The sequence below is a fragment of the Phocoena phocoena genome, chromosome 17 (assembly GCF_963924675.1).
Source record: "Phocoena phocoena chromosome 17, mPhoPho1.1, whole genome shotgun sequence".
Taxonomy (NCBI): domain Eukaryota; kingdom Metazoa; phylum Chordata; class Mammalia; order Artiodactyla; family Phocoenidae; genus Phocoena; species Phocoena phocoena.
In genome coordinates, this window is record NC_089235.1 from 68428489 (window position 1) to 68442523 (window position 14035).

Here is a 14035-nt window from a genome sequence, read left to right on the forward strand (position 1 = left end):
AGAATATGTGCACAAATCCGTTTACAAAAGCACGCATCACAGAAATTTCTTACTGATGCTCTCTAACGATGCCAGGAAAGAGACCGCTGGGGTCTCTAAATTGTATTAGCGGGCTTCCATCTGGCTCCCCACCTGTTGGGGAACCTCCGTATCTGTACTGTGATTGAAAAGTATCAAGAGCTTAGAGATGGAAGATTCTGCATCTCCAGTGTCCCATGAACTCAAGATGTGAATCCCAGATCCCACCTCTCGCGGGAGCTCAGGTCCACGGTCCCCTCCAGGATTCGTGGGCTGGGGCCTCTGTGCAGGCATCTGCAGAACAGAGCGCACGGCCTTCTGTAAGTATTATCTTCATAACTTCTCTACGAGATAAGCGGGTGAAGCAACTCATCCCCAACGCTTGGAGGGAAGTGGGGAAAGATAAGGCCACTGAAAGAGCCCTCAGAAGTAAACCCCAGAAAACCTTTAGAACATTTTAGGAGTGGGGCTAAGTAGCTCTTTCACTTTTCTTCCCTTTGTCACCACTTCTATCTTCCTATGTGTTTTCTCCTTTCCTCGTTCTCTTCCCTCTCCTTCCTTCCCTTCCCTTCTCTTCGGCCCAAGTGCCCATGTCATCTGATCACTTTATTTAGTCCCAGATGCTAGGAGTAGTACAATTTCTAACATGACAAAGATCATGTGGTCCCTAAAACACAAAAGAAGGAGGTAAAGGTGAGTATTAATGAAGGCAAATTTTTAACTGTACAGAGGATGAAAAAACGAGAGGGAAATCACACTAGGGACAGTGATTCTATTTTCTATTTTCTATCTTCTCCCAAAGTAACAATATGGGGTGAGGGGCATTAGGAAACTGAGGAAGAGCTGCGGAGTGGAATAAGAGAGAGAGCTGGCCAAGGGCCACCATGAGGAATATTAGACGGCACTGGGCATCAGTGGAGTTGAGATGCTGTGAAATCGTGGTGACACCAACCAGCCCAGTTGTATGTTTTGCTCCAGTAATGCTCAGAGGCCAGGGTGCAGGAGGAGAGAGCTGTGGAACTGAACAGCTTGGGGGTTTTGGTGAATGATTGTGGCAGACCACCAAGGAGGCAAAGGCATTATCAAGAGAAGCCTTCTGATAATCAACCAGGAGTCCAGGTTGAGTAGGGACACAGTCAAGGTGAGAGCCACTGACTGACCAAGAGGAAGATAGATGGGAAAACATGAAGGGCCCAGACATTTGGAAGCCAGAGTCAGAGGAAGAGAGACTGAAGGTGAAGGTTTCAGAGGTGGAGGTGTTTGGTGTTGACATTGGACAGAGTATGACTATGGGGTTGGGATGGAGCAGAGGTGAAGACCACTGGGGTCGAAAAGGTCAAAGAATGAAGAAAGAATGATGCTTGCTGAATGCATTGTTCTCATGGACACTGAGTTCAGTCATGAGGATGGAAAAAGTGAAGTGAAAGGAAAGACACCGAGCCAGGACCAGTCTCTGTGAATGGTGGGGAAGGAAGAACAGCAGTTAAAGGATGGTGTGAGCCCCAAAGGAGAAGCCAGCATGAAAGGAGGCAGGAGCAACAAATGTCTGAAAGTACCAATGGGAAGTTATGAGGGAGCTGATCCGCCACTGTGGGTCCACCCAGGTGATGTGTTCATGCAGGTCCATGATGCTATTAGTCTCTCTAGTTTTGAATAAGTTGGAAGTCTTCCATAATAAAAAGTTGGCAGAAAATGGACTTTGATGGTATAAGACCAACAAGAAGATACTTTAACGGGCATACATAAATCCTAGGTTTGAGCTCAGAATGGGGGAGGGAAACCAGGTGTCAAGAATTCCTATGAAAATGGTCTGGGAATTTAGTTGGCCCCAAGAACAACGGGCCAGCAAAGTGAGGCATCTGCTATAAAAGTCAATCCAACTTTTGTCCAAGATCCCAACAGGATCCTCTGTGTCTAGGTTTGCTAAGGCATGTCTGGGGTAGTGTGCTCAATTCTAGACCTAGAATTTACAGGGGACATTGTCGAACCCTACTTACTGCCAAGTTCAACCTAGAGAAAATAAGACTCAGTTAAGGATACAGAAGGACACGGTGGTGGACTTTCCAGGGAGGCAGCTTTGGGCTAAATAAAGGGATTTTCTCCACATCAGGAAGTAGCCTGGAACATCACACTGATTCTCGACATTTTTCACTCTATCACCCCTAAGAATACAGGAGGAGGGTAAATATATCCCTTGAGGTACCAGCACAGACTAGAAATGTCTCAGAACTGTGTCTGGTCTTTTAAAACCATGTGGATTTGCACTCTATTCAATGATATCTTGAGCTGGCAAAGATGATGATCTAGAACCTTGCATTCACCTTGCAGCTAGTCTGCCACTAGCTCACTATCCCATACTGGGGTGTAAGAGGTGACTTACCCCAGGGTTAGACTCATAAACATGTAGATAGAGCTCTTGCCACTTCCTAGCTCTGTGTTCTTGAGCAAGTGAGTTAACCTCTATGAGTCTCCGTTTTACTCATCTGCAGAATGGGATTCTTTATATGAACTTTACTGTATTTAGTGAATGGATGAGATACTCTACATAACAATTACAACTGTCATTCATTGAACATTTACTGTGAATTCTGTATAGTCAGTTCTGCTGTAACGCTTACTTGGAAACATGAATTTGTCTCAGCACAGTTGCTGTATTCGAGAACCATTGGAGCACCATGCAGTCTGTGTTTGCTTATGTGAGATTTCACCTACAAGAAACACTGGATGCGCCCAGCTGAACCAAACTATGTAGGAGTGTGCAAAACACCCTTCAAACATCTGCCAGCGATCTCAGTTGCAAACACAGGGTGTGTGTGATGAGCTTCACCTGTGCACATCTGGCATAACAACTTTCCGAGTGATTTCAGATAAGCCTCCCACCGCTACTTCACAATAACTCACAAGCTGCGGCCCTTCGGACACCCACTTACCCAAGTAAAGTTTAACTATCTCTTATGATAAAGTACCATACTTATAATAGTATTCATGCACTGCTTAACCATTTAATGTGTAAAACTGTATTACTGGTTTTTTTTTCAAAGATTCTTTACTGAAGCAACATGTTTTGTGAAAAAAAGCAAAGTACGAAGCAAATAATTTCAATCTTGCTAAAAAAGATACGTATGCATTGCACAAACCGTATCTTGGGAAGAAACAGATGAATATGTTCAACACCTGCTATCTTGGGCTGATGGGATTATGGGTAAATTTATGGTAAATTGTCCACGTATACAAGGATGTGTACATCTTTTGTATACATCTGTGTACCAAAAATGCACACAAAATATTGTATCGCCGTTTTGTTAGGTTTCTACATCTACCTATCTCACTTGTGACATTTTTAAGTGTTTTTCCCCAATCCCCTTTTTCCCATAAGCCCTGTGGTTTTTATTGTGTGACTTTTTGCATAGCACCGTGATTTTTAGGAACGCATATATTTTGTTCTAACAGATCTGGCTGTACTAAGCCATTGACATGCTTTCCGTTTTCACTAACTCAGTGAGATGGATACTAATATTGTCCTCACGTTGTAGGTACTCAGTAAATGACAGCTGTTGCTGTTACCAATAATATCATGAAGTAAGTCCAGGATTGTAAAAAGGGCCCTTGTCAGCACTACCCCTTATTGATGGTCAAGCACTTGAATGATCAATGATGGGTTTTTGTTTGGGTGGTGGGGGACCTTCCATTGCTCACAGTCTCCAGTTCTGGAGCTCTCTGGCCAAGGAGACTTAATCGGAGGCCTTGCTGAGCCAGCCCCCTGGCTGCCATTCACCCAACCGACAGGTCAAGCAAGCCCATGGCTTGGCAGTTCCCTCCTGTTCAGACCTGTGGGATGTCTTCTTGATCTATCCCTTCCTCTGTGACTCAGTGACTTCACTGAAAGATCAACTGATCGATTTGCTGAAGAAGTGTATTATGACAACTCAGCCAAGTACTTTCCATAGAATCTACGTAACTACTTATGGCCCAGATGTCTGCAACATCTGTCACTTCCTGTCCTGTGTTCTCCCTGAAATGAAGACCCAGAGTGAGTCACTGGAAGATTCATGCAATGGATTGGGACTTGCTCCAGATGACCACCCAGGTCCCTGTAATTCCCAGTGTCTATTTCTACAAACCTTCCTTTTGGATTGCTTTTTAGGAATAAGCGACCTCTTGAAATCAAAAGCTAAGAAGCTCATTTGTTCATCAGTCAACACATTTGACTGAGAGTCTCCTTCATGCTAGGTTCAGTGCAGGGTACTGGGTGTAGAGCTGGAAGCAGCACAGCTGACATCATCTGCCCACATGGAGCATACAGTCTGACGAGTTCATAGAAATAATATAACACAGTCTACATATTTTAGGCATGTTTTCAAATTAAATCGTGGGAAATGTGCCCACAATTCTTCTGTTCATTGGATTTCTAGGGCAAAAGAAATGGCAAGTTAAAAATTTCAGCTTTGTTGCTTTCCAGATGTATCACCTTGAATAGTCTGGTTACACTCTGTAAAAGCCTCCACTTTCTCATCTATGAATGGGGACCATGCCTATATTGAAGTGCTGCTATTTTAATTACAGAGTATATGGTACATAAAGCATCCAGCACAGTGTTAGATGACATCGAAAACATGTTAGTTGTTTGAAGCATGTTAGATGCCTCCCCTTTCAACTCAACTAGCCCTCATCCTTTAGGGTAGCAGGCACCTAGCACAGCGGCCTCCAAGCCAGTGTTTCCTGAATGTTTATCCATGAAGGAGGGCTTCCCTTATGCTTGGGATTCTCACTCCAGCCCTGGTCCTTGTGGGTCAAGATTCAGAAGACTGGGAAGTGTTAGCCTTGGGCTAAGTTTAGGAGAAACAATTGACCAAAACATCTTGGCATGAGATAGCCTCACCCCTCTGCAGCTCTCTATCTGGGCCCCTGAAGAGCCTCTGGTGTTCTGGGTGTGATGAAAACCAGTCAGTCACTTGGATGGGAAAAGAAGCAACAGAGGACATTCCCTGGTGGTCCAGTGGTTAGGACTCTGTGCTTCCACTGCATGGGGCATGGGTTCAAATCCTGGTTGGGGAACTAAGATCCCACATGCTGTGCGGCACAGCCAGAAAAAAAAAAAAAAAAAAGAATTTCTTGATGGTGAGAGCAGAACATTAAATCAAGTGTGGGACTTCTTAAAAAAAAAAAAAAAGAAGAAGAAGCAACAGAAGCCATGGCTCTCCCCCATCAACATCTGCTTTGTTCCTCTGAAACTGAGTTTTCTTTATCTCTCTTAAATGGTCATTTTAATCCATTAATCCACTTCTCGACTGTGTGCGACAGAAACATTTCATCGCTGATTCATTTTTCTCCAGCTAAGGAGGGGATGATTCTGATATCAATCGAATTCACAAAATTTTTTTATTTCATTAAGAAATAAATGATAGCTTATTTTCCCAGCATTGTCAGGAAATGAGTTGTGAGAAACCAACATGTATTACTTGCAAGCTGCAGCTTTAGTTTTGGGTCTAGGTATATCGACATGTGAGAGAATTCCAACTGCAGTATCATCTCACTTTAGTCACTTTTCCTGAGGACTTACCAGAACTGCATTAAAAGATGTTAAGTACACTATGTACTAGGAAATTTAAATACAGTATCTCTAACCTCTCGACAATCCTGGAAAATAAGAATGATTACTCTCAGCTTACAAATAAGGAAATTGAGATCCAGAGAGGTTGAGACCAAAAAAATGCTCACTAGCACATTTCTTGGGATGAGTCAGGAAACAGATGGCCTTTCTTGACTCTTCTGTGTCCCCAAGGAATTCGGGGCCAGAGCACCCAACTATGTTCATATCATTAAACTCATTGAAATTGTGTTCAACAATCCATTTCATTTTTTGTTAAGTGCCCACTTTCCCCGTGGTCAGCAAAGTCCACACGGGTAAGGATGGCATTTGTTTTGTTCATTTGGTCAACAACTATGTGAGTCCCCTGGATGCCAAGCTCCAGTCTCACTGCTGTAGACTCAGTGGTGATCATGGTGGCATTAGGTCCTCGAGACGTTACAGTACAGCACTGAACACTGCAGCCCTATCTCCCAGCTCAGGACCTGGTACACAGCAGGCATTCAGTAAACACCATTCACTCCATTAACGCCTGGAAGTCAGGTTCCCCGCTCCTGAGTCCTCATGTGAACACGCCTCCATGACAGTGCCTCTTGGTGTGTCCTTCACAAGGTCTTTTGTGATCTGGCTACTTCCTCCTACTTCATTCTCACCCTTTACAACGCAGTAGTGCCAAACCAAACAAACAGTAATCAAACAGTGCTCTCTCAGATCTCCCTGACTTTGACCTTGCCATTCCCTCCGCCTGCATTGGAAAGCCCATCTGATTCAAAACTCCACCCAAATCCACCTCCTCTCCAAAGCCTTCCCTGATCCTAACTGCAGACCTAGCTCATTCACCTATGCCCTCCTGAAGCATCTGGTTTTTACCTGCATTCAGGCATGTATCACAATATGCTAACATTAGTTATTGCCTTGCTGCTTTTGCAACTAAGCTGTGAGTTTTGGTGGATAGAGAGGCTCCATGTGTCCCTCACTTGCTTCATCTTGTATGTATTAGGAAACTTCCAGCTGTAATAGCCAACCCAACTAAATGGCCAGAAGAGTAAAGACATTTCACAAAATAAGAAGCCTTGGAATAAAGAGACTCCAGGACGGCTTAATTCAAAACCTTAATGAACCCTTCGGGGTCCTCTCCATAATTTCTTTCTGCCCTCCCTGTTAGCAATACATCTCCTTATCCTTACAAGATGGCAACCACAGGTGCGGGCATCACACGTGGACACAGCCATGCCAGCAAAGGAAAAATGTGGAGAATGGAGAAACACCCCCTTTCTGATATCTCTTTTTAAGATTGAAAAACCCTTTCTCAGTCATCCAAGCAGATTCTCCCTTACTTATGGGCCAGAAATAGGTCACATATCCGTAACTAAACCAATCTTGGGCAAGAAGAACGAGACCATCTTGATGGCTGAAACTAATTCTTTTTTCTCCCTCCTAAAGACATAGTTTCAGAGTTGGGTGAACAAAATCAGGGCTCTGTTAACAGGGAAGAAGGGTTGGAAATGGATTAACCTGACACACCAGTAAGTGTCTGCTATACCTCTTGTGACTTTTTACTACACAGATTCACCATTCTCCTAAATAACACAGTTTCGCTGGCTACAGTGAAACTCTTGCTTATGGTAGACCTAGGTCAAGACTGGCTGGTTTATTGGAGGAAGTTACCAGGTCCCCTTTAGCTAGTTTCCACTATGCAGGACAGCTCCATCCAGGTCCTACTGCTTGCTCTGGATTAGTGCTCTGAACTTACTCATTCGCTAAGCAGAAATGTGTTGCGTTCCATCCTGTGACGACTCATGAACAAGGTGCTGGGGACAAAGAAAACAAGCCACAGACCTCATCCTCAGGTAGCTTAGTCTACTGCTCAGTCTCATTTGATTTTTTCCACCAAATATGAGACAGGCAGGGAAGACACTCCCCTTGTACAGATTAGGAAATCGAGTACAAATTAGCAATGTAATACTCTTCCCAACACAGAAGCTCTTCTCCAACAGAAATGATCAGACATATGCAACCAGCCAATTATAGATCCAATCCTTGATTCTGGTCAATTTACAGACAATGACTCTATCTGAGATCTACTCCATGAGATAAAGTGGAAGATAAAGCATCTTATCCTGTGAGATGTTCCTGGCAAGAAAACGGTTCTAGGGTCAAATAATTTTGTGACATGCAGCCTACTAGCCCTACCGTCCCTTGAAGATTCACAAATCACTTTAATGCACTTAAGACTCTGAGAAGTCCTTCAATAAATAAGCTAGTTCAGCTCAGTTGGTCAAAATTGTATTTGCTCACAGAGCACTTTCTCATTTCATAACCCCTCCTAATATCATTCATACATTAAATAAATAGTTATTGAGCATCTACTGTGTGACATGCACTATATACTTTTGAGCAAAAAAAAACATGCCTTCATGGAGTTTATAAAGTAATGGAACAAAATTCCACACTACCAAGAACAGTGCTTACTGGGGTAATAAATATCCATATGGAATTTTATGGTTTACTAAGTATTTTTATAACTAATTATTTAAATTGATCCCCATAGGTATTATTATCAATCCAAGGTGGCACAGATGAGAATCAAATCCAGGACTATCTCCCTGAGAGATTATTATCTACATCATCCATGTGCTCCAGAATATCCTTGGACATATTTGTCAGATGTAGGTACAGTAACAGGAAGCATCAAAATCTTGGTAGTTTAAGAAAACAAGAAACCTAGAGGGGTGGGATTGGGAGGGTGGGAGGGAGACGCAAGAGGGAGGAGATATGAGGATATATATATATATATATATATATATATATATATATATATATATGTATAACTGATTCACTTTGTTATAAAGCATAAACTAACACACCATTGTAAAGCAATTATACTCCAGTAAAGATGTTAAGGGCTTCCCTGGTGGCACACTGGTTGAGAGTCTGCCTGCCAATGCAGGGGACACGGGTTCATGCCCCAGTCTGGGAAGATCCCACATGCCGCGGAGTGGCTGGGCCTGTGAGCCATGGCCATTTTTTTTTTGTAAATAAAAACAAGAAAAACGTATTTCTAGATCATGTTGCATGTTGATGGCTGAAGGACAGCAGTGGTAGATCTGCATAATGGACTAAATGTTAAGTCCCCCACAGTTTGTGTGTTGAAACCTAATGCTCAGGTTGATGTTATTTGGGGGTGGGGGCCTTTGGGAGGTGATTAGATCATAAGGGTGGAGCACTCATGAATGGGATTAGTGCCCTTATAAAGGAGGGTCCAGGGAGATCACTCATCCCTTCCATCATGTGAGGACACAGCAAGAAGACAGCCCCCTATGAACCAGGAAGCAGACTCTCACTGGACACTGAATCTGCCAGCACCTTGATCATGGACTTCCCAGCCCCCAGAACTATGAGAATAACTTTCTGTTGTTTATAAGCTACCAAGTCTGTGGTATTTCTGTTACACAACCTGAACAGTCTAAGACACTCTGCTCCATGTGTCTTGGCATGTTGGGATCAAGGAACAGCCTTTATGTGTAGTGTGCTACTCTCATGGCAGAGGGAAAAGGCAAGAGAGCTCACAAAAGCTTGTAATGATTCATGAAGACTTCTGCTCAGACATGGCATGTGTCACATCTGCTCACAAGCTACTGACCAAACACAAAGTCAGTCAAGAAGGCAGAGAGTTGTCCTCCTTCCTCCTGTGGGAGACACTGCTGGCCACATGGCATTGAGGAAGAGGGACACATGCAGTCTTTTTACAGGGAAGGGTCAGGGAGTGAGTAATTTTGGATGACAACACAGTGACATGGAAGGGAGAAGAACAGTAGTGTGTAGGCTATAAAGCTGGACTCTGAAGCCAGATCAACCTGAATTTGAGTTCAGCTCTGTCAGCGATTAGCTGGGGGGTCTTGAGGGTGGAAGATAAACTTCAATCCTCAGTTGTTTCATCTATAAAATGGGAATAATGGTGTCTACCTCATCAGGTTCTGGCAAAGATTTAATGAGATAACTCTTAGGTTCTTAGCACAATGTCTGTTATAGTAAAATCCCTGGTGAACGGCACACATATTCATGCCAGAGTTTCCTTTGCATCTAAATTAGTGGTCTGCAAATGAAATCGCATGAGTGCTTACAATTCTTACTCCTCCTTGTGCCATTCTGACCCTCACTCTGCAAGTCTGCATCTCCCAGCCTAGAAGAGGCCACTGGGTCCACAGTGAAGTGAAGGAAGAAAAACAAAGAAAAAGATAATGTGACAGGTGTGACGAGCTGTTCCTTTAGAAGCTGCTTAATCATAGACAAGTCAACCCTAGTGGCATATGCCAATGACATGCCAGGAACAAGTAAATATACCTTGGACTCCTGGTATCCAAATCTGGCTTTGGAAGGAGAAGAAAATTTTCTCAGGAATCAAAAAATGAGTAAGTGAAGGCTTGCAGGAGGAAGGTTAGTGTGGAAGACTCCAGACTCTCTACTACCAGCCTGGGTTACCAGGAGGACCAGCCATTCTCACCCTCTCTACTCAAGGAGGAAAACAGCCCTGTTCCCACAAGTTCTAACTGTTAGGGGCACAGGCTAGGTACACCTCCTTCCTCTTTGATAAGGGGGGCTGGTTTCAGCAACATGAACTCATACCCTTTCAAACTGCATCAAGGTCATTAACAATGGAGAGGTTGCCTCACCATTTTAAGTGATGGCCCGTTGAATCTTTGGGTTAAGATGTAGTGTAAGAAGCATCTCGGGGAACCCTGGGACTCCTCCCCTGTTCTGTCAGAGAGAGAGCAGGAGTCTCAGAGTAGCTTCTCTGCTTCTTATAAGAGTGTCTGCAGAGGTTCTGAGTGTCAGGAGTCTAACACCAGCTCTGCAGCCTCTGCAGAGCCCAGTAGCTATGAACGTAGCCTCTTGCATCAGCCAACCTAGCTCAAATCCTACCTGTGTGACCTTGGGCAAGTTACATAACGTATTGAGTTTTGGTTTTTCCATCAGTAAAAATGGGGATGTTCATAGAAGTTATTTTTTCCTCCTCATCTTTCAATCATCCTCACAGCTCTCATTACCACCATCAGACAGGTGACCGATAAATCATCCCCTGAATTAATCTATAAACTGGAATCATTTCTCAACTGAAGCAGCAGGACATCAGAGACTTACTTTTTTTTCTATTTTTTTCCAGCTTTTTTGCGATACTGTTGACATATAACGTATGTAGGTTTAAGGTAGGTATGTATTACAAAATGATGACCAAAATAATGTTAGTCAAAGGCTCCATCCTCTCACATTACCATTTTTTCTTCTTTTTTCTGGTGATAACATTGGAGATCTACTCTCTTAAGAACTTTCAAGTTTTTTTTTTTCTCAATTAATATTTGTGTCTCGAAGGACAACATTTTTTTTAAATTAAAGTGTAGTTTATTTACTATATTATATTAGTTTCAGGTGTATATTGATTCAATATTGTTATAGATTATACTCCATTTAAAGCAATTATAAAATATTGGCTGATATTCCCTGTGCTGTACAATATATCCTCATACCTTATTTTATACATAATAGTTTGTATCTCTTAATCTCCTACTTCTATCTTGCCCCTCCCCCATCCCTCTCTCCACTGGTAACCACTAGCTTGTTCTCTACATCTGTGAGTCTGTTTCTGTTTTGTTATATTCATTCATTTTATTTTTTAGATTCCACCTATAAGTGATAACATACAGTATTTGTCTTTCTCTGTCTGACTTATTTCACTAAGCATAATATCTTCCAAGTCCACTCATGTTGTTGCAAATGGCAAAATTTCATTCTTTTTTATGGCTGAGTAATATTCCATTGTGTGTGTATATATATATATATCACATCTTCTTTATCCATTCCTCTGTTGATGGATGCTCAGGTTGCTTCCATATCTTGGCTATCATAAATAACGCTGCTATGACATAGAGGTGCATATATCTTTTTGAATGAGTGTTTTTGTTTTCAAGTATTGCTAATTATAGTTACCATGCTGTGCATTAGATTCCCAGAACTTTTTCATCTTCTAACTGGAAGTTTGTATCCTTTGACCAACATCTCCCCATTCCCTCCACCCCCAACCCCTAGCAGCCATCATTCCACTTTCTGTTTCTATGAGTTTGACTTTTTAAAAAATTCCTCATATAAGTGAGAACATACAATACTTGTTCTTCTTTTCCTGACTTATTTCACCTGGCATAAGGGCCCTCAAGATCTACCCATATTGGTGCAAATGGCATTTTATGGCCAAATAATGTATATATTTTAGGCTAAAAAGGGACATTAGACCCAGTAGTCAGGCTGGAACCAGGAAGTTTGAATGGATGACACACTTATTGTCCAAACTATTCACATCCTCTTAGCACTACCACCACAATCACTCAGGTCCTGCCCAGGAATGGACCAGCAGCAGATTGAGTTACACAGCTCAGCCCACTGGTACCTCAGACTAGGCCCATCCCAAACCAGCTTCTTAATCTTCTTCCCCAAACCTACTCCTTCACCTGCATTTACTGTCTTGGTAAGGGCACCACTCTGCCCAGTCACCCAACTCAGAGACCTGGGGATTATCTCAGCTTCTTCCCTTACTTCCCAGACCTAGTTAGTCACCAAGTCCAACTGATGTGTGAGCTTTCTCTTCATTCCCTGGCTCTCCTGACCTCATCTCCTCTCACCTGGACGTCAGCAGGTGTTCTCTCCATCCCAGCTCCCTGGATGCTCTAAAACACGGCTGCTGTTGGACTTTAAAAATAAACAAATCATACACGTGTATACAAACAGTCATCTCCCCTGATTTAAAAGGTTGGAGGGGGTAGACTTTAGATTTTGTCTGGCTCTATGTTTTTCAAACTTGTTTAATCATAGGAATTACCTTAGGCACTTGTTAAAAATACTGGTTCCTGGGCTCCACCCTTAACCTACTTACTAGGAATCTCCTAGGGAGGCGCCTGGGAATCTCTTTTTAATAAATGCCTCTTATGATTAGGCAAGGTTAGGAAACACTGACATAGCCTACTAGTTAGAATGAGATTCAGCTGGACTGGCTATAGGTCCAGAATCTCGACATAGAGAGGCTTAAATAATATAAAGATTTCATCATCTTACACAACAGAAAGACTGGAGGTAAGTCATTCTGGGTTTAGTTTAGCAGCAGAGTAACATCACTACACTAGGTCAACACCTTTGCAATTTTCTTGGGCTTTCCCTCGTGGTTACAGAATGGCTGCCACCACTCCATATATCAATCTCACATGACAGTATCCCAAAAAGGAAAAAGAAATAAAGAGAGAGAAGGCACAAAAGAAGCTTTCCTTCTGCCATTTTTTTCCTTTTATCAAGGAGAGAGATTTATTTTCCCCAGAAGTCCACAAGCAGGGTACTGGTCAGAGCTGGGTCACACGTTCACCTCTAGTCTAGACCAACAACAGGAAAAGAGAAATGGAATTGCTATGATTATATTAAAGCAATGGTGACTTTTCCCTGTGGCTTGACACACTGCCACCCTAATAAAAACAGGGTTCTGTTAGCAAGGAAGAGAGGGAAATAGCTGTTGGAGGCTCTGGGAATCATCAGTGCTGTTCACCAAATATCTCTAGTTCTCCACCCATTCAAGATACATGGTGGGGTTGCCCTTCGCATCTCTGTCCAGGGAAATGTGAGTAAGAGTAACCTGTGTCACTTCTGGAAATAGCTTTAGGAGCCAGTACAAGATTTACCACATTCCCTTTTCCTACCTTGAAATTCATAGAACTTAATCCAAGGAGCTGGGTCCCTGAATGACAATATGAGAATCCCCTGCCAACCCCCAGTGGACAAGTAAATAAGTAAGAAATAAACCTGTGCTGTTATAAACCACTAATACACAGGGGTTATTTGTTACCGCAGCATAGCCTGGCTGGAAAGAGAGCCTTGTAGCCCACACAATCTGGGAAGTACAGCATGGAAACACCCGCTGGGAAGACTGCCCAGAAGCACCTGCAAGAAGATTTCATTTGTGGCCGAAGGCATTTCTCCCTTTGAAAGAAGAGAGTGGTACCCATGGAGATGTGGCCATTTTTCTTCCTCTTCCCTGCTAATTCTGCCGAAATCCAGAAGGCAAGTAATCCCTGCAACAGGAGCACTTTACTAAGTGCTTACTATGTGCAGAGGCCTTCAAGTCTATTGTCCGCCAGCAACCCCATGAGACTGCTGTTATCACTCCCCTTTTCCAAATAAGGGAATCGACATTTAAAGAGTTGAAGTAACTTGCTCTGGAATGTATAGATAGTGAGTGTCAAAGGTATGATTCAAAGCCAGTCCATTTGACTCCTCTCATGCTTGTTATATGACAAGGACCTGTGTCCTGGGGCCAAGGAGAACACCAGCTGTGAAATCTGAGAAGATGTGGAAGATGCCTCTCTTCACCAGGGACCAGGTGACTCCATGAACGGAACA